The 25,752-nt window shown below is 39.9% G+C and overlaps 1 protein-coding gene and 1 long non-coding RNA gene across 3 annotated transcripts in view; one reads left to right on the top strand and one right to left on the bottom strand.

Moving 5' to 3' along the window:
* Positions 1-1,331: 1,331 nt before the first annotated feature.
* LOC139032569 (uncharacterized) lies at positions 1,332-1,922 on the bottom strand. Its single transcript, XR_011485098.1, has 2 exons — positions 1,858-1,922; positions 1,332-1,640 (listed from the first exon to the last, which is right to left on the bottom strand). It is a non-coding gene; the product is annotated as an uncharacterized lncRNA (long non-coding RNA).
* An 84-nt stretch (positions 1,923-2,006) lies between these two features.
* RARB (retinoic acid receptor beta) overlaps positions 2,007-25,752 on the top strand; it is a 1,138,330-nt gene continuing 1,114,584 nt past the window's right edge. For both annotated transcript variants that reach the window (XM_070459826.1, XM_070459825.1), the window contains exon 1: positions 2,007-2,219. The gene's annotated coding sequence lies outside the window, so the exon portion shown is untranslated. The remainder of the gene's footprint in view (positions 2,220-25,752) is intronic.

Raw genomic sequence — 25,752 nt, 5'->3', positions numbered from 1 at the left:
GATTTTCTAAATTCCCCCATGGAAGTCTGTTTATCCTGAACCGGCAAGGCTGCTGCATTTCAATTCAGGGCTGCTTCTACATTCAGAAGTACAGACTTGCTGAGCTGGGCCAAATCTGTCTATCCAATTACTGGGTAAGAGCTGACTGGAGCTTAAGGCAGAACTTGTAATCTGTACAACTCCATAGTATCAGTGACAGCCGAGTGAAAGAAATGGGCCAGTAGAGTGTGTATGTTGAGTGATACCCGGAGACATAGTTCTTGCTGCAAAGAACCAGCTTCAAATATAACACCAGATAGCAATGAAGTATACAGAGGGTCGACAAAATAGCACGTGCTGGGTCCGCAATCATTTTCAGGTAGAATGGTTTACAACGGAGACAAAGTCTCGATGAAGTGTTGCTGGTCACTTCGCTGAGCCCTGGTGTGAATACTTTTATTGTAATCTGATTTAACTACTCTATTTCTCAGTATATGAATTAATACCAGAAAGAAAAGATGAATAAATATGAATACGTTGAGGCATTTTTGAGTCAAATATTAGCTTTGTAGTGACAATACGGAGTCAGCTGAAGGTTTTTTTTTAATTAAAGAAATTGAGATTATTTCCTATTTTGGTTTTTAAAACCAGTTGCATTTTCTATGGAAGGAAAATGGTGTAATATATATTGGTTTGCAGTGGGAAAGTGAATCCTTTTTTCTCATGCATGAAAGTCCAGGCAAGAATAAAATCAGGGCAAAAATAAAAGAAGATATTTTAATTCATGTTATCAGTATATCGTATAAGAAACCTAAAACCTCTGTGAGCAAGGTTTTGCTGGGCCCAGCACTTTTAGTGGTAATGAAATTTCACAGCCATTATCATGACCATCTGGTAATGAATACCTGGGATATCTACTCCAGCAGAAATAAAAACCTTGGTAAAATGTTTCCATTTATAGGATTTTTTTTTTTTCTTAAGAGGTGGCAGTAGATAATAGATAACTTAGTAAATGTATGTCTTTATGGTTCAGGAGCCTTACAATTTTTAATAAATAATGGCTTAAGTTAATTAATTAATTTATTTATTTTTAATGGCAAGAAATTCCATGTGAATTTAGCCTTATTCCATAGCATCGAGGCAGATGACTTAGTTCTTAATTTGTGTATTCATTGTGAGATGGAGCAGGACCCTACGGTTCTTCCCCTCCATGTCCTCAGCCTGCCTTTTGTCTGTAGAAAAATTTTAGCCAAAGAATAAGTTTAATCGGAGAAGTGAGAAAAAGTAAAAACAAAGGGAAACAGTCAAAGGACACCAAATAATAATCATGTGCTCATTGAGCATAGTCAGACCTTCAGTTCCTTTTCAAGGGCTGCAGATAATATTCTGAGCCATGTCCTGTGAGCTGTCTGAGAGATGCTGAAACCGCAGCAGGTGGAAGAACTTAACTGCATGATGGCCAGACTGTAGCCATGACATGCGCTGCCACAATTCTGAGAACTGGCCTCAAGGAAATGGGAACGAGTAGAAACTAAAGACTAACTGTACTTAAACAACACTTGGGACTTTCCTCGTGGTCCAGTGGTTAAGACTCCATGCTTCCAGGGTAAGGGGCCTGGGCTCAATCTCTGGTCGGTGAACTAAGATCCCGCATGTTGCACCTAAAATCGAGATAATATTGATTAGACCACCACGTGACCAATAGCGAGATGACTGTAAGCGCCGACTGTGCTGTTTCTGCATGTAGCCCCCTCCTCCATCTAGAAAAGCTCTTGTCCCCTGATTGTTGGGGGGGGGGGGGTGAGCCTTTGGATAGGAGGCCCCCCCACTCTCTGGTTGCTGGCCTCTGAAACGGAACAGACTTCCCTTTCCACCAACCTTGCCTCTGTATTGGCCTCAAAACCACAGGCAGACGGACTCCCGCGTTCCGTGACGCGGCTGTGGGTGCCCGGCGTGAGGCTGCTGCACTCTCGCGATACCTGGCTCCTGACTCCCCCACCCCACCCCCACAGCAGAGCCGCGGCCGTTAACCCGCTGGCCGGGGTGCTGTGAGGGTCCCCACGCCGCTGGCTCGCTCGCCCTGAGCGGGGGACTGGGGGGCATGTTCCGAGCAGCTGCCTCAACCGCTTGTCTCAGGGATCATCCCCGTTTCTCCCCTGCGTGGCGTTGGCTGCCCGCTGACGCTTTTCCTTGGTGGAATGGAGACCTGCCTTTGGACGAGCTGAGGAGACCGAGACCCAGTAAGTCCTCCGGTGTGCACGCTGGCAAACTTCTCTTTGGGGCACAGGTGCTGTTTGGGCGTTTTTGTTTGTTGGTTCTGATGTGTCTCTGACTTCGAGGACCATTTGTGTTGGGACATGTTGGCTTAGAACCGTCAGTCACCCTCTTGGGGGATTTATGGCAGTTTTGCCTTCTGTGAGCGTCTATTCCATTTGTAGGGTTGGTAACTTTGTTGTCTTTTGTAAAATGGGAAATTCAGGTTCAGTTCATTAGAAAAATTTTAGTTATGCAAGTTGTTGTTGTTCAGTCACTAAGTTGTGTCTGACTCTTTGTGACCCCATGGACTGCTGCCCGCCAGGTTTCCCTGTCCTTCACCAACTGCCAGAGTTTGCTCAAACCCATGTCCATTGAGTTGTTGATGCCATCCAGCCACATCATCCCCTGTTGTCCCCTTCTCCTCCCGCCTTCAATCTTTCCCAGCATCAGGGTCTTCTCTAATGAGTCAGCTCTTTGCATCAGGTGGCCAAAGTATTGGAGCTTCAGCTTCAGTAACAGTCCTTCCAATGAATATTCAGGACTGGATTTCCTTTAGGATTGACTGATTTCATTCCCTTGTGGTCCAACAGACTCTCAGGAGTCTTCTCCAACACCACAGTTAGAGAAGTATAAATTCTTCAGCGCTCAGCCTTCTTTATAGTCCAACTCTCACATCCATACATGACTACTGGAAAAACTACAGCTTTGACTAGACGGATCTTTGTTGCCAAAGTGATGTGTCTGCTTTTCAATATGCTGCCTAGGTTTGTCATAGTTTTTCTTCCAAGAAGCTAGCCTCTTTTAATTTCATGGCCAGTCACCATCCGCAGTGATTTTGAAGCCCAGGAAAATAATATGTCACTTTTTCCCTTCTATTTGCCATAATGTGATGGGACCAGATGCCATGAGGTTGTGACTGTTTCTTTCAGCAGTCTTGATTCAACTTGTGACTCATCCAGCCTGGTATGATGTGCTCTGCATATAAGTTAAATGAGCAGGATGACAATATATAGCCTTGATGTACTTCTTTTCCCAATTTTGAACCAATCAATTTTTCCATGTCCCGTTCCAACTGTTGCTTCTTGTCCTGCATACAGCCATCTCAGAAATAGGTAAAGTGGTCTGGTAAGACTTTTCCACAGATTGTTTGATCCACACAGTCAAAGGCTTTAGCGTAATCGATGAAGCAGAATTAATTCCCTTGCTTTTTCTATGATCCAAAAGATATTGGCAATTTGATCTCTGGTTCCTCTGCTTTTTCTAAATCTAGTTTGTACATCCACAGGTTCTTGGTTCATGTACTGATGAAGCCTAGCTTGAAGGATTTTGAGCATAATCTCCTTTCTCATCAAAGGGGATTGGAATGTCAAAGTAGGAAGTCAAGAGATACTTGGAGTAACAGGCAAATTTGGCCTTGGAATGCTAAATGAAGCAGAGGAAAGGCTAACAATTTTACCAAGAGAACATACTGGTCACAGCAAACACCCTTTTCCAACAATACAGGAGATGATGCTACATATGAACATCACTAGATAGTCAATACCGAAATCAGATTGATTATATTCTTTGCTACTGAAGATGGAGAAGCTGTCTACAGTCAGCAAAAACAAGACCTGGAGCTGACTGTAGCTCAGATTATCAGCTCCTTATTGCAAAATGGAAGAAAATAGGGAAAACCACTAGGCCTTTCAGGTATGAGGCTTCCCTGATAGCTCAGTTGGTAAAGAATCTGCCTGGAATGCAGAAGACCCAAGTTCAATTCCTGGCTTGGTAAGATCCCCTAGAGAAGGGATAGGCTACCCACTCTAGTATGACCTAAATCAAATCCCTTATGATTATACAGTGGAGGTGACAAATAGATTCAAAGGATTAGATATAGTAGAGAGAGTGCCTGAAGAACTATGGACAGAGGCTTGTAACACTATACAGGCGTTGACCAAAACCACCCCCAAGAAAAAGAAATGACAGAAGGCAACATGGTTGTCTGAGGGGGGCTTACAAATAGCTGAGAAAAGAAGAGAAGCAAAAGGCAAAAGAGAGAGGGAAAAATATACCCAACTAAATGCAGAGTTATGCAATTATGACTACAGAAAAAAGATTTTTTTTAAACAATGTATGGCAACAGTATTCTCCAGAGAAAATTGGTTAAGATGAAACTCTTGAAATTCCAAAACTAGATCTTTTTGCATATATATTTGGAGAAAGCTAACTTGATAAAAAACTACTTTCTGAATTTTGACCCCAAGAGAACAAAAATATGCCTATGAGAAAGCTTGGAGTTAACTCTTATCATGTCCTTAAAACAGAAACACAGACCACTTTGCCTGAGACTTCAGCTTTGAGTTAATTAGTAGACGTTTAAAAAGTGTCTGGGTTTACATGCATCTTGTACCCATTAAAGAGAAACTGTGCTATGAGAGGAATGTATATTTTTAGAGGTTATGGAGTGTGTTCTTAAGTTTGCTGGTCAGAAAATACTGGTATAACAGTGCAATTACTTGTTTCTTGGTTTTGTTAAGGACTTTTACTTTTTAATATATTTTTATTTATTTATTTTTAATTGGACGATAATTGCTTTACAATGTTGTGTTGGTTTCTGCTATACAACAATGCAACTCAGCCATGATAGTGTGTGTCCCCTCCCTCTTGAACTTCCCTCCGACCTTCGTGCCCCCCTCTAAGCCATCAGAGAGCAGCAGGCAGGGCCTCTGTGCCATCCAGCAGCTGCCCACTAGCTATCTGTTTTCCCGTGATGGTGTATATGTGTCAGCGCTAATTTCTCAGTTGCCCTCCTCTCGCCTTCCTTACCCTACTATGTCCACAGGTCATTCCACAAGTCCATGTTCTATGTCTGCATCGCCATTCCTTCCCTGCAGATAGGTTCATCAGTACCATTTTTCTGGATTCCATACATATACATTAATATATAATATTTGTTTTTCTCTTTCCGACTTACTTCACTCTGTATAACAGGCTCTACGTTCATCCACCTCATTACAACGGACTCGTTTGTTCCTTTTTATGGCTGGGTAATATTCCATTGTATATAGGTACCACTTCTTCTTTATCCATTCATCTATTGATGGACATCTAGATTGCTTCCACGTCCTGGCTGTTGTAAATAGTGCTGCTATAAACATTGAGGTGCATGTGCCTTTTTGAATTGTGGTTTTCTCAGAGTACATCCTCATTAGTGGGATTCCTGTGCCATATGCTAGTTATTTTTTTATACAGTTCAAAAAAAAAAAAACCTGTACAAAAAAACCTGTACAAAAAACACCAACAACTGCCATATGACCCAGAAATCCCACTGATGCAGATATACTCTGAGAAAAAGATGGTGAGGGGCAGGGAGGCCTGGCGTGCTGCAGTCCATGGGGTTGCAAAGAGATACGACTTGGCGATGAAACAACAACATGGTGGTTTTAGCCCAACTTTGTTAAGGAGTCTCCATGGTGTTCTCCATGCTGACAGTACCAATTTTCATTCCTACCAACAATTGCAAGAGGATTCCCTTTCCTTCACATCCTCTCCAGCATTTAGTTTTTTGATGATGGCCGTTCTGATTGGTGTGAGGTGGTACCTCACTGTAGTTATGATTTGCGTTTCTCTAATAATGAGTGATGCTGAGCATCTTTTCATGTGTTTATTGGCCATCTCTGTATGTTTCTTGAGAAATGTCTGTTTAGGTCTTCTGCCCATTTTTTGATTGGGTGTTCGTTCTCTTAATATTGAACTGTATGAGATGTTTGTATATTTTGGAGGTTAATCCTTTGTCAGTTAACGCTTATTAAGGTCTTTTAAAGGACAAGTATTGTGATATGTAATTAAAACTACTAGAATATAAGGGAAACATTTCAGTATGTAAAGCAAATGGGATATGTTTTGTTGACAAGAGAGGTAAAAAAGAGTGGAGATGTTTTTATTGAGGAAAAAGGAATAATTTTATCCTAGAGCTGGTTGCTTGTGTTTGGGGGAAGATAAGAAACAAAGTAATATCCAGAAAGTGATAAAAAGTCTGTGAAAGTAAAGGGAACTTTGAGGAAAAAAATTTTGTATGTTGTCAGGAGTGATTAAAATTAGATTGGATTTAATTAGGTAAATGAACTTTGTTATTAATAGTAAGCTGGTACAAGACTGGAGTTTGGTTTTATTTCTCCCTGTCAACAGAATAAAATTTTCCTGGTATATTAAGCTGCTTTTGATAACAGATTGTAAGTTTCTCTCTCTAGCTAACTCTGAGTATTTCAGACGGCCCTTAGGCATCTTGGAAGAAATATGAAAGTAACTAGGATTATTTGGTATGTTAAATTACATGGAAAACATCTGAGAACTTTCAAGTCATACTGCTGAACTGGTTAAAAAATTTAAAAAATTTCTAATGGAAATCTATTGTTTTGCTTTGAACTATTTTTGACTCCAGTGTTCAGATGGAAAAAAATGTCTAGTGAAGTTATCACAGAATATAATGACTTATGTATCACTACTGGCTTTAAGTTTACTGCTAAAAGCACATGTACAATGCTTATGTGACGTTTGGGTGTTAAGTGATAAAGTGAATAGCCTATACAAATGTTTCCCCATCAGCATACCATTGTACTTGTTTGCTATGTCTGATTAGTTTTCCCCCAATGTGGATAACAATGTATAAACAAATAGTAAGCCTAGCACCAAGGGACATCAGTGAACCCAGAGTAGGCAACAAGCCGCTCTGGCAACACTGGAAAAATATATTATCAATGGTTTCTATGGAAAGATTTGTGTTTAAAAGGGGGAAATGATGGAAGAAATGTTCACATGGGGAAGTTGTTCTGGCATATATATGATTTAATTTGAATTTTAAGATAACAAAGATAGCCTGTTTGTGGCCTATTAAACAAACATTGTACACCTGCTTTGACCATTATGGGGGGGGGGGGGAACACATTCAGAGAATAGTATAAAGACACATTTTGATTATTATTCTCACTGCAGTATGTCTACTAGTTTTCAAATATTTGTCCAGGTCAATCAAATATGACAAAGTAATCAGAGAGAGATAATATTTTCATAATATAAAATATTGATGGTAAGCTTGGAACTTGAGAATATTTCCAACTCTGTGTCCATTCCCTAGTTAGGCAGGACTGTGCCCCGCTTCTGCAGAAAGTAGCCAGCAGTCATCACACAAGCACCATTCTCTCAAATAACTGGGGAAAATTGAAACAGCAATGGAACAAAAGCCAAGTTCTCTGCCAAGTTCATTACTAACCTTTATGCAAAACTTTATTCCCTCTCTTGTTCTGTACCTGTCCCTCTTCGAGATTGAGGAGTATCAAAGAAAAGTGGGGATTAAAACAGGGCAGGGCCATAGAGTCCTTCCCTCCACGTTCTCAGCCTGGGTTTTGTCATGGAAAAAAATTTGCTGAACCATGAGCTTAACCAAAGAAGTGAGAAAAGGCAGAAGCAAAGGAAAACTCTCCAACAACACTAAATAATAATAGTTCAGTGATTAAGCAAAGTCAGGGACTTTTAGTCCCTTCTCAAGGGCTATGGAAATTATCCTGAGCCATATCCTTTGAGCTGTCTTGTAGATGTTGAAACCCCTACCAGATGGAGGATGTTAACTGCATAATGACCAGGCTGTAGCCATGACAGAAGCTGCCTCAATTTCAATAGCTGGCCTCCAAGAAATGGGAGCACGTCAGCTTTGGAACTAAAGACTAGCTGAACTTGAAACAACCATGATGATGCTGGTCAGACCATCACATGACCAGTTTCAAGATGACTGTCAGAGTTGACTGCATGGCTGCTGTGGGCAGTACCCTCCCCCCCCACCCCATCTATAAAAGCTCTTGTCCCCTGATTGTCAGTGGCTGGGGGCAGCGGGGGTGGGAGGAGTCAGCCTTTGGACTAGAGTCCCCTCTCTGCCCCAGGTTATTGCCTCCGAAATAAAGCAAACTCTCCTTTCCACCAACTTTACCTCTTTACTGGCTTCTGAGCAGCAAGCAGCAGGACCTCACTTTCAATTACAATTCCACCAGTGTTTATTGAAGGCTTTCTGTTTGCCAGGCCATGGAGAAACAGTGATTCCAGAAACATGGGCTGTGTCCTCAAGTGTACAGTCTAAGAGGAGTACCTAATTATTCATACGACAAGCTTTTTTTGTTGTTGTTTTTTAAGTGACTGCTGTGTGCCAAATCCCTGTCTTCATGAGCTTCACAAACTACTGGGGGAAAGCAAACAATGAACATTATATTTGAAAGCATTATTTATATTTAAAGTGTGTTTCTAGTACATAGGTTATAGCAGGATCTTGGTTTTTTATCTTGAATGAGAATCTCTACCTTTAGGAGGGTTTAGTACAATCATACTTTCCATTATTGCACATTTCCTACAAACCAGGACATCCTCCTACACACTTATAATACCACCATCAGAATCAGGAAGTTAACATTGATTTATTACTGCCACTTAATCTTCAAACCTCAATCAAGTTTTCCTAGTTGTTCCAATAATATCCTCCATATAGAGCAAAAGTTTCCCTTCAGTATCATATGTTTTCTTTAGTTTTTATGTCTTTCCTTGATTTCTGTAACCTTGACACTTTTGAAGAGGAAAGGTCATTATGTTTATTTTGTAGACTTGCTATTTGATTTTTTTCCCCTTATGTTTTCTCTTATGGTTCAGATTATGCATCTTAGGCAAGAATACCAAAGAGCTGATGCTATGTGCTGACTGTATTATATCAAGTGGCACACAGTTTCAGTTTGTCCCTTACTGGTGACATTTGCATTGGTTACCTGATTATGATGATGTCTGTAGGCTAAGTGAAGTTATACTTTCTCTCCTTCATGATTCACAGACATCTTACAAGGGTGTACTTTGGCATTAAGCAGATCTCCAGCTCTTCATAAACTGAATTCATTTGTTCTTTTCTTTATATCAGTATGGACTCATGGCTTCACATTTTAATCAACAGGATACAATTAATGCTTGCCATGATTCATTTTGCCTCTAGGAATTATTTTGTTGACTTTCTAGTTGGCTTTTCCTTTTGACATGTCCCCATCTTTCTTTGACCATGTCCTTGATTTTGGTACAACAAAAGTTCCCAGTTTGTCTATTACTTCTCCTGTCCAGTCTTGGAAACAGTCCTTTTCTTGTCCTGGATGCTGTCTTTCACTCAGCCGCTGAGTTCACATCCTAGGCTCTGCTCCTCTGGGGCCTCCTCCCCCCGCCATCATAGTCACAGTCTCCAGTGCTCTTCGTTCCTTTCTGCAGAGCTGAGTTTCTGCACCATCACTTTCCTACAGCCTGAAAAATCTTCTTGTAACATTTCTTGTCGAACAGATTTGATGGTAGTAAATTCTCTCAGCGTCTGTTCATCTTGAAATATTTTTATTCTGCTTTCATTTGGGAGGGCTATTTTTCTAGATAGATAATTCACAGGTGACAGCCTTCTCCTTTCAGCATTTTATCGATGTTGCATTGTCTTCTGCCTTGCACTGTTTCCGGTGAGCAAGTGAAAGTATGAGTTGCTCAGTCATGTCTGAATCTTTGCGACCCCATGGACTGTAACTCGCCAGGTCCCTCTGCCCATGGAATTCTCCAGGCAAGAAGACTGGAGTGGGTTGCCATGTTCTTCTCCAGGGGATCTTCTCAACCCAGGAATTGAACCCATGTCTCCCACATTGCTGGCAGATTCTTTACTGTCTGAGCCACTGGATAATTCAGGGGTGACAGGTTTTTCTTTTCAGCACTTTATCAATGTTGTCGCATTGTCTTCTGCCTTGCATTGTTTCTGTTTGAAATATGTCTTTGTCCCTCCTTCTGGCTACCTTTAAAGAATTTTCCTTTTGCATTGGTTTGAACATTGGAGTAGAATATGCCTGGATGTAGTCTTTATTCTTCTTTGTTTCTTCTTATTTTTAAAAATATTGCTTAGGATTAGCTGAGGTTTTTGTATTGGTAGCTTTGTGGGTTTTTTTGTTCTTCTCTTTCCAGGTAGCTCAGCAGTAAAGAATCCTCCTACCAATGCAGGAGACTCAAGTTTGATCTCTGGGTGGGAAAGATGCCCTGGAGAAGCAAATGGCAGCCCACTGCAGTATTCTTGCCTGGGAAATCCCAGACAGAGCAGCCTGGCAGGCTACAGGCCATGGGGTCACAAAAGAGTCAGATATGACTTAGCAACTAAACAACAGCAACAATTTTTTCTTAGCCATTGTTTTTTCTAAAAAAATGTTTTGTCCTCATTCTTCCTTTTCTTCTGCAAACCTGTATGCAGGTGTGCCTGCCTGGCTGACATCCTCCCGGGGGCACTTGCTGGCCGGAGGCCCCGCGACTCCCAGCGCTGTGCTGCTCCAGGAGCTGTGTTCAGCTCATCACCCTCACACGTCTCTCTTCTGAGCTTTCTGGAGTCTTGTCCTCACATGCACAGCCTGATATTCAGTTTATGACTGCTGGAAATGCCAGGAAGGTCCTTCTCTGCATAGCTCCCTCTTCTCTAGTACTGTGTGTCCTGCAAACCCAAGTCCCCTCAGCAGCCCTGATGTCTAATCTCTCTCCTTAGGTCAGCAAGATCCCCAAGTTCTGCTTGGGCTGCACCCCATTTGCACTGCAGTCTGGACAGTGACTCCATGCAGAAAGCCAGGGCTATTATGGGGCCTGCTTTGGAATTCTTCTTCTCCCAGGGACTATAACCCAGTGCTGCCTGTTGTCTAATATCTGAATATATTTGTGTAATATTTTCTTCCAGTTTTGCAGCTGTTTATGTCAGTAGTGCTAATGCAATATGAGTTACTCTGTCATGACCAGCAGTGAACACCGAGTAACTCGATGGTGTATGCAGTCGCTCAGTCGTGTCCGACTCTTTGCGACCCCGTGGACCGCAGCACGCCAGGCCTCCTTGTCCATCACCAACTCCAGGAGCTTGCTCAAGCTCATGTCCATCGACTCAGTGATGACATCCAACAATCTCATCCTCTGTCATCCGCTTCTCCTTCTGGAACCTCATGGAGCTCCTCCTCTGCATAGCTACCTCTTCTCCAATACCCTGTCCTGCAAACCCAAGTCTTTGTGCATAGACGAAAACAATAGAATCGGAAAGACTAGAGATGGGTTGTTAGAAGGTAATAAATGTTATGAAAGAAATAATAGAAGCACCCCTGGAGGTCCAGTTAAGATTCCATGCTTCCAGTACAGAGGTAGTGGATTTAATCCCCAGTCGGGGAACTGAGATCACACATGCCTTTTGGTTTGATCAAAAGAGGGGAAAAATAGAGTAAAATGAGCATTAAATAAATAAATAAATAGATAGAACACAGTAAGGAGGATGGATAACGTTGGGTGAGGGAGGCACAGAGATGAGTCATAGACCAGGAAGTAGACATTACAGTTCAGCATCATAAGTATAAGTTGAGAGTATATTGAGCTTCTGAAGAGGAAGGGTCACCTAAAACCATCCAGGGGTGTCTGGGAAGACTGCACAGAGGAAGTCATATTTTGCTGAAGAGCTGAAGGATCAGTAGGAGCTAACTGGTTGATGGGATAGGAGTGAGAGTGCTGACGTGTGTTTCAAGATACTGGAAACAGGATATTTTAAAGACTCAGGGAGAGGCTCAGAGCACACACTGAGTTTGGCAGAATATAAGTTTCTTTCTTTTTTTTTTTTTTGCTGGAGTTATACTGCGTGATTAATCAGAGACCAAGTCATGGAGGGCCTTGCATGCCATATTGAGACGTCTTCACTTTATCCTATGACCTTGGAAAGTTATTAAAGGATTTTAAGCAATTGTGAAACTTGATAATGACCTCTGAATCTCAATTTCCCTGACTATAGAATGAGCATGTTGGAAACAATGGCATCGATTGTCTCTAGTAAATGAGTCTACTTTTAACATGAGGATTCAAGTCTGTATCTGTATCAAAAGCCAGTGTCAAATGCCTAATATAAGAAGTCCTTGAAAAGATAATGCTTTTCAAACAATGTTTTGGACCACATATTTTTCCCAGTGATAAAGTGATCTCAACATAATAAAGGAAATTGATGGTGAAACTCTAAAAACAGAGCACAAAACCTTTGATTTCTCAATTATCACCATTAAAAGATATAAAAGATTGACTTATAATAGAAGGTAGTCAATTGCCTTATGATATTTGTCAGTACATAAAAACATCTAGACAGTGAATAAAATGTTTATAGTGAAGGTTTAGTAGAATCATAAAACAGAGGAGAGGAACAGAATGAAAAGAAAGGCTGCAAACAAGTCTCTTTATTTCCATGCCAGATGGGGCACAAAGAAAAAAGGTTGCTTTTTATTTATTTATTTTTATATTATTCTGGATTCAACTCAATTCAGTATTTCTTTGGTTTCATGCTAGGTATTTACAAAAAAAAAAAAAAGATGGCTTTGACTGTTTTCACAACAAAGGTGTTTATAAAATGTGAGGAAGCAGATGCTTCTAATTATTTGTTACAAGCAGGAGAATAAAATGAGAGCAGATAAAATGGATGACTTCTACATTGATTTGGAGGAAAAAAAATTGTGAATATTAAACTATATTAAAAATGCACACAAATAAATGCTACAAGAGAGGTACGAAGAAACTCCCAAGGAAGACACAAGGCTAATGAAGTGAGAGGAGACACGAGATTATCACAGATGAGAAAGGGTTTGGAATATGTTGCAATCTGAGTAGGTCTTTGATAGTTGGACGAGGTAGGAGGGTTGTTCCAGGAAAAGGTATGGAGTGATGGAGGTGCTGGACATATTAAGAAGCATGAGTGTTTTTGAGTGGCTGGAGCTCAGGGTGACCAGAGGACACAAGTTTCAAGCTGGCCAGAGATGCTGTTGCACATCCCACACATCCCTGCCAGCAGGTTACCCCTCTCCCAGCTCTAATGAGGCCACAGGTCTGCCCTTGTTCAGAGAATCACCGTCCGGTGAATGGAACCCACCTCAGCAGAGCTCACCTGCTGCCTCTGCTGCATCTTCGGCTCATGTGCCTGACTGGCACGGGCTACAGGAGAGTAAGCCCCTCTCAGGGGGACCAACTAAGTTTTCTGGTCGGGAGCAGCCTAGGGACCCTGCTGACACAGACTGCAGGTGGGGCCACGTCCGAGCTTAGTTCCTTTTCTTCCCCTTCCTGCTTCCCTTCATTCCTTTTTCCTGGGAGCACTAGCTCCCCAATCCATCTGAGTCCCCATCTCAGTCTCCGCTTATCGGCAGTCAGAGTGAACATGGGTGGAATTGGAAAGTAGATGGAACCAGCCTGGGGAGGGTCTCGGATTCCATCCTGAGTTTAGGTTTTGTTTAGGCAGTGGGGAACTGACCACGGAAGGTTTTCAAATAGGAGGAGGACTTGTTTCTTTTATATGAAAAAGAGGTGAAAACACTGCAACAGTGGAGCTTTTTTTTATAATTTACTTTTGGCTGTGCAGGGTCTTCGTTGCTGCTCAGGCCTTTCTCTAGTTGCGGCAAGCAGGGGCCACTCTTGAGTTGTGGTGCTTGGGCGTCTCAGCGGAACGTGGGCTCTAGGATGCAAGGGTTTCAGTCAATGCAGCACGTGGGCTCTGCAGTTTCGAGTCCCGGGCTCTAGAGCACAGGCTCTGTAGTTGTGGCTTGTGGGCTTAACTGCTCCGTGGCGTGTGGGATCTTCCCGGACCAGGGTTCGAACCTGTGTCTCCTGCACGGGCAGGTGGATTCTTTATCACTGAGCCACCAGGAAAGTCCAGAAGTAGAACTTTTAAGCTGTAGTAAAGGATTGAATGTGAGAGAGGAGGTAGGAAGAGAGAAGAAAAGAGGATGTTGAGATGTTTAGTGACAGTCATTGAATGTGAGGTGCCAGAAGAAAACCAGTATGAAGATGTTCAGCACACTGTTGGAAATTCAGTCTGCAGCTTATGGACAGGATTGGCATGTACATTCAGGAAGCACTACCCATTAAACCAATATTTATTTAACAGCTCTGTGTGCTACTGACACAACGGCAAGTCAGACATTATCTGTGAAGACACAGAAATATTGCAGAAAGATCAATATACATGGTTAATTGTTGTAATAAACTGAATACAAGGGGCTTCCCTGGTGACTAAGCAGTAAAGAATCTGCCTGCAATGGAGGAGACACTAGAGGCGTGGGTTTGATCCCTGGGTTGAGAAGATCCCCTGGAGAAGGGCATGGTAACTCTCTCTAGTATTCTTGTCTGAAAAACCCCTTGGACAGAGGAGGCTGGCAGGCTGCAGTCTGTGGGATCACAAAGGGCTGGACACGACTGAAGCGACTAATAGGCACCCACGCACTGGATACAAGATATTGGTAGGATAATTTATTTAAAACTAGACAATTCCCTAAAGGGGCATAATCTAAATATACAAAATCATAGGCTTCCTTCTATGCTTGGAATAAACGCTCAGGAAATGAAATGAAAATTAGCCCGTTGGTTGACCACAAAAGCACCAAATATGTATAAATTAAATTAAGATACAAAACCTTTCTGGGAAAAAAATGCTATAAAACATTACAGAAAGATTTAAAAGAAGATCTGAATAAATGTGTAGGCAAGTGATGCTTCTAGTTAGGAAGACCATGTTGGCGCAGTGTCAGTCTTCTCAATTAAACTCTTAAATCTGATGACATCCCAGTGGAATTTTGGGAGAATCTGTGAAACTGATTCAAATATTTATTTGCAAAAACCAAACAAACAACAGGAAAAAAAAATCCAATAACCTGGGTGAAAATAGACAAGAATATTTTGAAAAATAAGAATGCATATTGCACTCATCCTCTGCGACAATACAGAAAACAAAAAGTTATTGTAATTTGGTGTTTATAATGATGGCATGAATACAAATAATTTCATGCAATAGAATTAAGAGTCCTACACAGATCTAAGGATGTGTAGCAACTGAATATATCAAAAGTTTGCCTGAAGTGAAGAAAGAGCAGATAATTCAGTAAATTGTGTTAGGATGCTTGGCTTTTTGCAAAGAAAATAAACATAGACCCTCCCACATCATAAGACACATAAATTTATTGCATGTATATCACACATCTGCTATAATATTATATTGTTAACTTGGATAGGAAGAGATGCCTTTTAAAACAGGTATGAAATCTAGAATCCATGAGGAAAGAGATTGTAGATTTGATAGAATTTACAATTCTGTACTTTTATATGCTGGTACAGAAAGATAAGCAATTAAATCTAGCAGACCAATAATACTGTTGACAATCAAAGAGCTCCTGCAGAGCAATAAAAATATACGGCATAAAGTGGGCAATTATCAGAGTAGGTCAAAAATGTAAATGGCCAGTAAACACATGGAAGGAAGTTCAACTTCACTCATAATTACAGAATGAAAGTTAAAACAAAGATAACATTTTTTTCTATTGAAATGACACTTTGTCAAATAGATCTTTAGAGCTAGTACTCTGTTGAATATATTTTAAAGACACTGACTCTTCATTTGTCATTTGACTTTGTTTACTGTCATTTTTTCCTGAAAAAATGATAAAATGTATTTTTTTAATTAAATAGAACAAACAGCCTATGTGACTTTTGGGTATTCACCAATTTTCTTCTAGATATTTTGAAGTCTTATTTTTTTTAATTGAAATTTTTTATTTTTCTAGAATTAATTTGTTGTAAGGAATTGAGCAGTGATCCAGTTAAGTTTTCCAATGATTAGTCTATTTTCAATTACCCTTTATTAAATAATTCATCTTTACTCCATTAACTAAAAATTCTGTCTTTGCTTGAAAAAATCACCCTATGCATTTGTATCCATTTCTGGATTCTGTTTCATTGCTGTGTCTGTTCACTCCTCCACCTGTGTAATGCTATTTTAAATATTATGATTTTAAAGATTTTAAAATGCTGATGGTGCTTGTCTTTTCTCATTACCCTTGTCTTTTTTTAAATTGAAGTATAGTTGATTTACAATGTTGTGTTAGTTTCTAGTGTACAGCAAAAGTGATTCAGTTATCTATTTTTGCATATATATTATTTCATCATCACTCCTATGTTTTCTGATTTCTCTTAGCTATTCTAATGTATTCATTTCTTTACAGCTGAATTTCAGAGTAATTTATATTTTTATTTTTAAAATTGAAAAAAATTTCTTCTTTTTTCTAGTTTTTTAAAGGTATACTGATAAATAAAATTGCATATATTTAAAGTGGACAATGTAATGGTACTATGCAAATATACATTTTGAATTATTTACCATAGTCATGTTAAAAGTAACATACATGTCACCTCACATAATTCTCTCTTTGTTAATTTTTTTGTGTGGTTAGAATGCTTAAGATTTACCATCTTAGCAAATTTCAAGTTTGCAATATAGTATCATTGACTATAGTCCTTGTGTTGTACATTAGACCCTCAGAATTTAATCATCTTAACAACTTAAAGGATTCTGACCAATATCTTCCCATATCGCTCACTCCTAGCCCCTGGTAACCACCACTTTATTTTCCATTTCTATGAGTTAGCCTTTTTTCCCTCCCACATATGAGTGGAATTATGTAGTATTTGTCTTTTTCCTTCTGGTTTATTTCACCTAGCATGATACCCTCCAGGTTCATTCATATTGTTACAAATGCAGGATCTTTTTAAGGCAGAATAATATTCCATTGTTTGTATATTTCACATTTTCTTTAACCATTCATCCATCAATAGATACTTAGGTTGTTAAGTTATCTTGGTTATTTGAATAACGCCTCAATGAACAGGGGAGCTCAGCTATCTGTTCAGGTACTGATTTTGTTTCCTTCAGATATATACCTGGATGTGGGATTACTGGATCACATGGTAGGTCTTTTTCTTTCTTTTAAATTGTTTGAGTGGTGTCTCTACTGTTTTCCATATAGGCTACACCAATGAACATTCCCACCAACAGTGCACAAGGGCTCCCTTCCTTCTGCATCTTGACCAACGTGTGTTATCTCTAGAGATAAAATCTGCCCTAACAGGTGTTGAGACTTCATATCTCACTGTGGTTTTGCTTTGTATTTCTCTATGATTAGCGATGTTGGGCCCTTTTTATATACCTGTTGGCCATTTGTATGACTTCTTTGGAAAAATGTCTATTCAGATCTTTTGTGTAATTTTTAATCAGATGACAGTTGACCCTTGAAACAACAAGAGGGTTAAGGACACAGACTCCTACACAGATGAAAATTCATGTGTAACTTAACAGTTGGCACTCCATATCTGCTGTTGTGTATCCTTGGATTCAACCAACCATAGATTGTGTAGTATTATAGTAGTATTTATTGGAAAGAATCTGAGTGTAAGTGGACCTGTGCAGTTCAAATCCATGTTGTTCAAAGGTTAACTATATATAGTTTTTTGCTATTAAGTTGTATGATATATATTTTTAGACATTAACCCCCATCAAACATCTAGTTTGCACACCCAGTATTTTTATTTTTTTTATTTTTTTTTTATTTTATTATTTTTTTTCATCTATTTTTATTAGTTGGAGGCTAATTACTTTACAATATTGTAGTGGTTTTTGCATACATTGACATGAATCAGCCATGGATTTACTTGTGTTCCCCATCCTGATCCCCCCTCCTGCCTCCCTCTCCATCCCATCCCTCTGGGTCTTCCCAGTGCACCAGCCCTGAACACTTGTCTTATGCATCCAACCTGGGCTGGTGATCTGTTTCACCCTTGATAGTATACTTGTTTCAATGCTATTCTCTCAGAACATCCCACCCTCGCCTTCTCCCACAGAGTCCAAAAGTCTGTTCTGTACATCTGTGTCTATTTTTCTGTTTTGCATGTAGGGTTAGCATTACCATCTTTTAAAATTCCATATTGGTCTTTATCTTTCTGGCTTACTTCACTCTGTATAATGGGCCCCAGTTTCATCCATCTCATTAGAACTGATTCAAATGAATTCTTTTTAATGACTGAGTAATATTCCATGGTGTATATGTACCACAGCTTCCTTATCCATTCGTCTGCTAATGGGCATCTAGGTTGCTTCCATGTCCTGGCTATTATAAACAGTGCTGCGATGCACGTGTCTCTTTCAGATCTGGTTTCCTCGCACACCCAGTATTTTTAAAGCCCTGCTACTCCCCAAACTTCTCAGTAGTTTTCATTAGGATCCCATCAAATTTAGAATTCAATTATTAGCATTCTTTATATTTTTGACACTTTTCTATCCAATATTAAGATATGCTTTTCTATTAATTCATGACCTTTATGAATCTCAACAGAATGTTAAAGTGTTATTTTCTTTTTTACACTCTGCATTGTCATTTGAAATTTATCTGTAGACTTTTTGCTATTGTAGATAGTATCCTTAAATGCACTATATTATTGTTTTTATTAAAAAGCTGTCGTCTTTTGTCTAGTTGTTTTGTAACTAGCTTCCTACCAAGCTTTTTATCAAATGTAGGATTTTGCTTTTTTCATTTTTTAATATGTTAATTGCTCAATCTTCAAAGATCAGATAAATTCAGTTTATTTAAATGGCTTCAAAATAAAAAGAAGAATCACTCCCAAATTCTATTTGCAGTGGCAACAAGCACTGTTTCATAGATTGCTCCTCTGAATGAAACCGGTAGTCTTTTTTGTGAAATTTATGCAAAAAATACTGAATAAGATCTTATGTTTCTAGAACTTTCCTTCAGTTGATAATCTTGTTTTCCGTGGATAGTAGCAAATCATCTGAAAATAGCCATAAGTTTACTTTATTTCTTGTATTTATACCTCATATTTCTCTTTTCTAAATGTGTTGTCTGGTATTTTGCAAACAAGAGTAAATTGAAATTTCTTTTATTGTTTCCCTTATTAAGGGAAGTTTTTCTCAGTTTTGACTATTAAGCATGATGCTGAAATGAAATTAATATGTCAAGAGCATATGATTTGTTCCTATTTTTGCTCAAACTTCTTTTAAGTTAGGAGTACAATTTTAATTTTATTAGAAGTCAAATTTTGCATTATTTGAAGCAGTGATTAAAATTTATCCTTGTCCTAGTAACATGCCATTTTAATGCAAAAGTTATTACTATTTAGCTATTTTTTCAGTGTTTTATTTACCATTTAAATTTTTTCTCCTGTATTATATTTGCTCATGTTTAATTTATTATTACTGCATAATTTCTAGAAGTGAGATTGATCTTTATTTGGTTTTCTTTCTAATTTTGGGGGAGTGAGATACCTATGTCAAGTTTCTTTTCAGCATTTTGCTGGCTTCAAGAAAGATATTTGAAAGATTTCTTCTTCACATTTTGGTAACTTTTGAAGGTTGAAATAATTTTTCTACCCTCTCAACTTGTTTAAAAAAAAAACAAAACATACCTGCAAAAATTCTGGCAGAAAGCACAGTAAAGGTGAAACAGTTGACTTTGGGTGTGGGCTTATCATCCATTTTTCTTATCTTCCTAGTTATCTAAATTTGGGAAAATTTTGAAACATTTTATATTAAATAGAAGTCAATGAAGGAAAGACAGGGAAAAGATACTTTCTGTAGGATGAGTGGTAGTTAATAAAATTATTTAGGCAAGAAAAAGAATGTATATTAAAGCAGTGGCCCAAAAGGAAAGGGTGAAGAGGGTGGATAAAGCCTGGAGGCTGACATTGCAGAGGGAGAAGCTACAGAGATGAGAGAGAAAATGGAGCTGAAGTCAGAACCTTAAGACATTGCCAGGCACTTAAAAGGCACTTGACAGTTATGTGTGGAATGCATGAGGAAATAAACCCAAGAAACGTGGGCCTTGGGACCCAGGCCTCAGCACAGCACACAGGAAAAGTCCTCAGAGAAACCCAAAGAGGACTCACTGAGCCAGGAGAGAAGGGAGCTTTCAGAAGGAGGGGCCGGCATCAGTGACGTGGCATCTTCGAGAATCCCAGGACCCTGCATCTTCTAAGAGCAGTTTGAAGAGAATGGTGGGAAACCACATTGACAGGAAAGGAAAAAGGCTTTCAAAATGAAGTGAAGAGAACCAGAGGCTGACGTGGTAACTAAAGTGGTGTCAGAGCAGAGAGACAGTTTTCCACAAACGAGAGGGGAAGGTGGGACCTCATATTCTTGGCTGAAGAGATTTGCTTCTTGATTCTTTGAATTTTTTGGCCACCATAATTGCTGATCAGAAAGTGATTTATTTCACTGTTTATTTCACTACTACACTGGATCCAGCTGAACTAGTAAGATGACCAGAATAACTCAAAAATACTGTTTTCCTCCCATAATTTAAGGAAAGGGCTCCATATTGGTCTGACATATTAGGAAAACAGTTACTTCTGAGCTTTATAAAATTCTGATTGTAAGCAGTCTATTTACTGGTGAACTCTTGATTCCTATTTTTCTATTTCATCTTAGCAATGCAAATGTGGATAGTTTACATTAATTCCTCCAAAACAAATAGAACATACCTCCTACCTCAAAGCCGAGCATACCTCAAAGCTGAGCATTCACTTTCCTTATTGAGAGGGGAAAATAAAAAGAGGCTGGCTGTTTGTTCTTGGAGAGCCAGATTCCCAAATAACTGTGCAATTTCATTTTTCCAGTTCCTTGCAGAGCAGCAGGTTTTATCTTGACCTCTCATTCTAAAAGTGCCCTGTCTTTGTGTCACGGGTGTCACTTGGGGAAGGGTGCATTTTAAAATGCATTTTTAAAAATGTCTTCCGGTGAAAGTTATTCCATTTTTTGAAATAGAAAGTATTATGAGCATCATATATGTTTCACATGTGGGGCTTCTTGGGAATAAGACATGTAGTTGAAGCATATGCACAGTGATTATACAAGGCTACGGGAGAACTTTATTTCTTTGGAGAAAGGACCACTTAAAGCTGTAAGATGTAATCCTCTATGAAACATCATTAGCATTATCTGGGAAACAGCTGCTGTGAAGACCTGAATATGCTCCCAGGCGGGGGTATTCCTTCCCCAGTGTGGTAAGAGCAAGCCACGGGCTTCCTGGAAGACCATTTGGCAAAGTCTTACAATCTCGACCTCCTATTGCCATAGGATCTGGGAATCATGTTTCTTGGTATTTACACAAAGGAACTGAGGTTTATCCACCAAAACACCTACACAGAGTTTCTGATAGCAGCTTTATTCAGCATTGCCAAAAGTTGGGAGCAATTAAATGTCCTTCAGGTGAGTGGATGAATACACTGTTGCACATCCAGATGATGGGATGTTGCTTAGTGCTAAGAAGAAATGAGCTCTCAAGGCATAGACAGAGGAACCCCCTGGTGGTCCAGCACTTAGGACTCTGCCCTGGGTTCAGTCCCTGGTTGAGGAACTAAGATCCCACATGCTGTGTGGCATGGCCAAAAAAAAAAAAAGAGAGAGACATGAAAATATGTGGAGGGAACTTTAAAATGCATATTCCTAAGTGAAAGAAGCTAGTTGGAAGAGGTGACCTACCATTTGATTCCAACCATCTTATATTCTGGAGAAGGCAAAACTAAGGAGAGAGTGAAAAGACCAGTGGCTGCTAGGGATTGGAGGGTAGGGGAAGGGATGAATAGGCAGAACATAGAGGATTTTCAGGGCAGAAAACAGCCTGAGTGATACCATAATGGTGAACTCATGTCATTATACATTTGTCCAAAGCATAGGATGTATAATATAATATCAAAAGTGAACCACAGTATGAACTATGAACTCTGGGCGACTATGAGGTGACAAGGTAGGTTTATCAGTTGTAACAAATATCCCATCTGGTGGGCGATGCTGACCACAGGGAGGCTGTGCATGGCTACGTATGTGATCGGTACAGGGGAATCTGTATCTGCCCCTCAGATTTGCAGGGACCTTAAACTGCTTTATAAAAGTAAAGCCTTGGGATTTCCCTGGTGATCCAATGGCTAAGACTCTGTGCTCCCAATGCAGGGGGCCCAGATTCGATCCCTGGTCAGGGAACTAGATCCTTCATGCTGCAACTAAGAGTTTGCATGCTGCAAGGAAGACCTGGCACAGCTGAACGAATAAAGTCTTAATTAAAAAACCCAACAAACGTAATATTTTGCCAGTGATCTGATCTTCAGAATAACTGTGGTGTCACTCTTCCTTTACCCTCAGGCAGTGTCTTGTGCTCCTTCCAGACCCTTGGAAACGTGTTCTGATGTGTTGACAGATGAATCGGGGAGAAAGGAATGGGGGTGATCTGTGTCTACTCCTTTTTAAAGACAGCAAAGCTGTGGTTTTTCCAGTAGTCATGTATGGATGCCAGAGTTGGACTGTAAAGAAAGCTGAGCACCAAATAATTGATGCTTTTAAACTGCAGTGTTGGAGAAGACTCTTGAGAGTCCCTTGAACTGCAAGGAGATCCCACCAGTCCATCCTAAAGAAAATCAGTCCTGAATATTCATTGGAAGGGCTGATGCTGAGGCTGAAACTCCAATACTTTGGCCACCTGATGTGAAGAGCTGACTCATTGGAAAAGACCCTGATGCTGGGAAAGATTGAAGGTGGGAGGAGAAGGGGACAACAGAGGATGAGATGGTTGGATGGCATCATCAACTCAATGGACATGAGTTTGAGTAAACTCCGGGAGTTGGTGATGGACAGGGAGGCCTGGCGTGGTACAGTCTATGGGGTCACAAAGGGTCAGACGCGACTGAACTGAACTGAACCAAAGTACTATGGCGGACCCACTTTCTCATGGGATGCTTGCAAAGCTGAGCGGCTTGGGCACTTTAGCGTTTCAGACTCTCCACATTGAAGAGTGTGCTGCCTCATCTTACACTGTGGATTTCCCCTCCTGACAGGGGTGCATGGGGGCTTCTTAAAGATCAAGAAATACCATTGAATGCTGAGTAATGGTGAGGGGTGAAACACACAAGCTGTTTCTTCCCCCTGGTTTTTGCTTGTTTTGTTTTTGACTACTCTGTACAGCATGCGGGGTCTTCGTTTCCTGACCAGGAATCGAACCCACACCCCCTGCAGTGGAAGCCTGGAGTCTCAACCATTGGACTACGAGGGAAGTCCTTTTTTTATCCCCCTGTTTGTAAGTTCCTCTTCTCTCTTGGGATGTGTGATCCCCTCTATAGACCTTGAGGAATAGAAAGCTATTTATTTTTCTGTAAATCCTCATCAAAGATAGGAATCTGTGGGGAAATTTGTTGTCTCTTGGAAGAAAGAGCATTGATTAAAGGACATGAAAGTAAATTCATGATCTCTATGAAACATTTTTATTCCCTCCAATGTAGTGTTGAATTTTTGTGCTTGTGGGATAATCAGGATTTTTAAAAATAATATGAAAAGTAGAATTCATTTGCTCTTCGAAATTACAGATTGGAGAGTTAAGACAAATAACACACACATATACATAAAGTCTTTTTGTTTTTTAATCATGTATTTTGAAAGTGTGAGAGCATTTTATTTTCCTGTCCCTTAGAAATGGAGACTGTTACATCTCTTTAAATAGTGGTTTAGGGCACCTACACTGGGATGGAAAGTGTCCTCCCAAATCTGATGTCTTTCCAGGAACTTCCAAGTGAGATATCGTTTGGAGACAGGGTGGTTGTAAATATAATTAGTTAAGCTGCAGATTCTACTGGAATAGGGTGAATCCTTAGTTCCTATGATTGGTGTCCTGATAAAAGGAGAAGAGACACAGAAGGATGATGGCCATGTGAAGACCAAGGTGGGGAGTGGAATTGATGCCAAAAGCTGGAAGAGGCAAGGAAAGACCCTTCTCTGGGGGCTCAGAGGGATCATGGCCCTGCCAGCAACTTGATTTCAGACTTCCAGTCTCCAGAACAGAGAATACAGTTCTGTTGTCCTAAGCCAATCCAACTTGTGGTGCTTTGTTACAGCGGCCCTAAGAACTGACCACATGTCATAATCATAATGCAGTCATGATTATTTAAAAATCATGACAAACGCCCAAATACTGGGAAGTGAGATAGTTAATTGTGATACATCAGTAAAATGCTGTATTACCTGTAAATCTGACAATATGTGGACGTCAGAGATGCACTGAAAACTCTGCTAAATAATAAATAGCAATCATATAATGAGGACACAATGATTATGAGCATAAATATAAACAATGGAGGTTTAGGAAAAAACTTTAGTTTCATATAATCAGGGCAAGATGGTAAAATATTTCTTGTTTATTTCTTTTAATAAGAGGAATAAATGTTTGATATACAAATTTTAAAACAATGAGTCACAAAAAGAGTTTGACATAACAGTCGCCTTTAGATGACTTAAATTGAGATCGGAGATATATTTGGTCTGTGCATCCAGAGTAATTCATTTTCCTCTTCATGGTGCTTTTAAACTTGAACCAGTGGCATATATTGTAAAATGACACAAATGGACCTTTAAGGAATTTGATTTATGGAAAACTTCAATATAGATTATATTGATTTTCTAAAACACTGAATGTACTGCTAACTGGGGCTAACACAGAGTTAAAAAATAGTCATGGCTAAGCAATTTGGGAGCCAGTAGACCTAGAAGTTTATGACTCTCCCACTTGTTTTTTATAGAATCTAAGCCCTAATTAATACTTCAAGTCCACAAAATGAGGGGACTGGAGGCTTTGGCTTCTGGAGAAATATTTGCAGTGAAAGTTAAGAAGCTGGTGAAACAGCTCATTAAACCAGCCCATCCCTTTAAATGCCACAACCCATGTAGTGATGAAATCTTGCTGGAAACCTTCAAGTGAGCCTTCTGAGCCAGGGTCAGTTTCCATTATACAACAGCAGTTGGCTAATTTTCAGGCCAGCTGACCTCTCTTTAGGTGGGAGTATGCCCTTCTGTCTTCTCTAAAAATAAAATAAAAAAATTACTCCTCTAGACTATAAGCCTGTTTTTGGAAATTAGTTTGTCAGTTTGGTGAGTCTCAGAGGTATCTATGAGTAGCAAGTGTGGAAGAAATAAAATACAATCCAATGCCATAAGGAATCCTTGCACTGTTGGCCAAACCCATGTGAAACACAGTTGCTATTTATCTGAAGAGCAAAACAGGAAGTCGTTCTGCAAGGAACCTCCCATTAAGAATCATTTTACATGATGATTTACAGCCCCTGTACAAAACCACTAGTGTTTAAAGCAACAAACACCTTCTGAGTTTTCTATTAAGATTTTTCTTCTTCTCTGACAACTGAAAGTGTGGCAATGTTTGATATATCCACAGTACAAAGAGTCAAGTCATCTACTTAATGATTTTCCAGGGAAAGCGCTGTCAATGAGAGAAGTCATGCAAGCCACGGGTTTTGCCCCAGATTTGGTCTTCCCTCCCGACTGGGAAGCAATCTTCCAAATGGCACGGCAATCACTCATCTTGGTGAAATCTCTCCTTAGAGATTCTCTGAGGAAAGGAAAGCACAGAAGGAGTAAATAAAGCACCACAGGAGTAGAAGGGAAAAAATAGTCATACGGTTTTTAACCTTTGGGTGAAAACAGTGGTTCTTGAACTTTCCAATGTTTTGGATAAATCTTGGTGGGCATATCCTTTTGGGAGCCCTTGCAGGAACTGTTTGGCCCCCAAAGACATTGGGAGGGGGTCCACGAATGGAAAGTGCTGGATCTAAAGTTAACAAGTCTTC

Source organism: Odocoileus virginianus, chromosome 32 (assembly GCF_023699985.2).
Source record: "Odocoileus virginianus isolate 20LAN1187 ecotype Illinois chromosome 32, Ovbor_1.2, whole genome shotgun sequence".
Lineage (NCBI taxonomy): Eukaryota > Metazoa > Chordata > Mammalia > Artiodactyla > Cervidae > Odocoileus > Odocoileus virginianus.
Note: the sequence above shows the minus strand (reverse complement) of the source record. Positions and strands in the feature narration are given on the sequence as shown.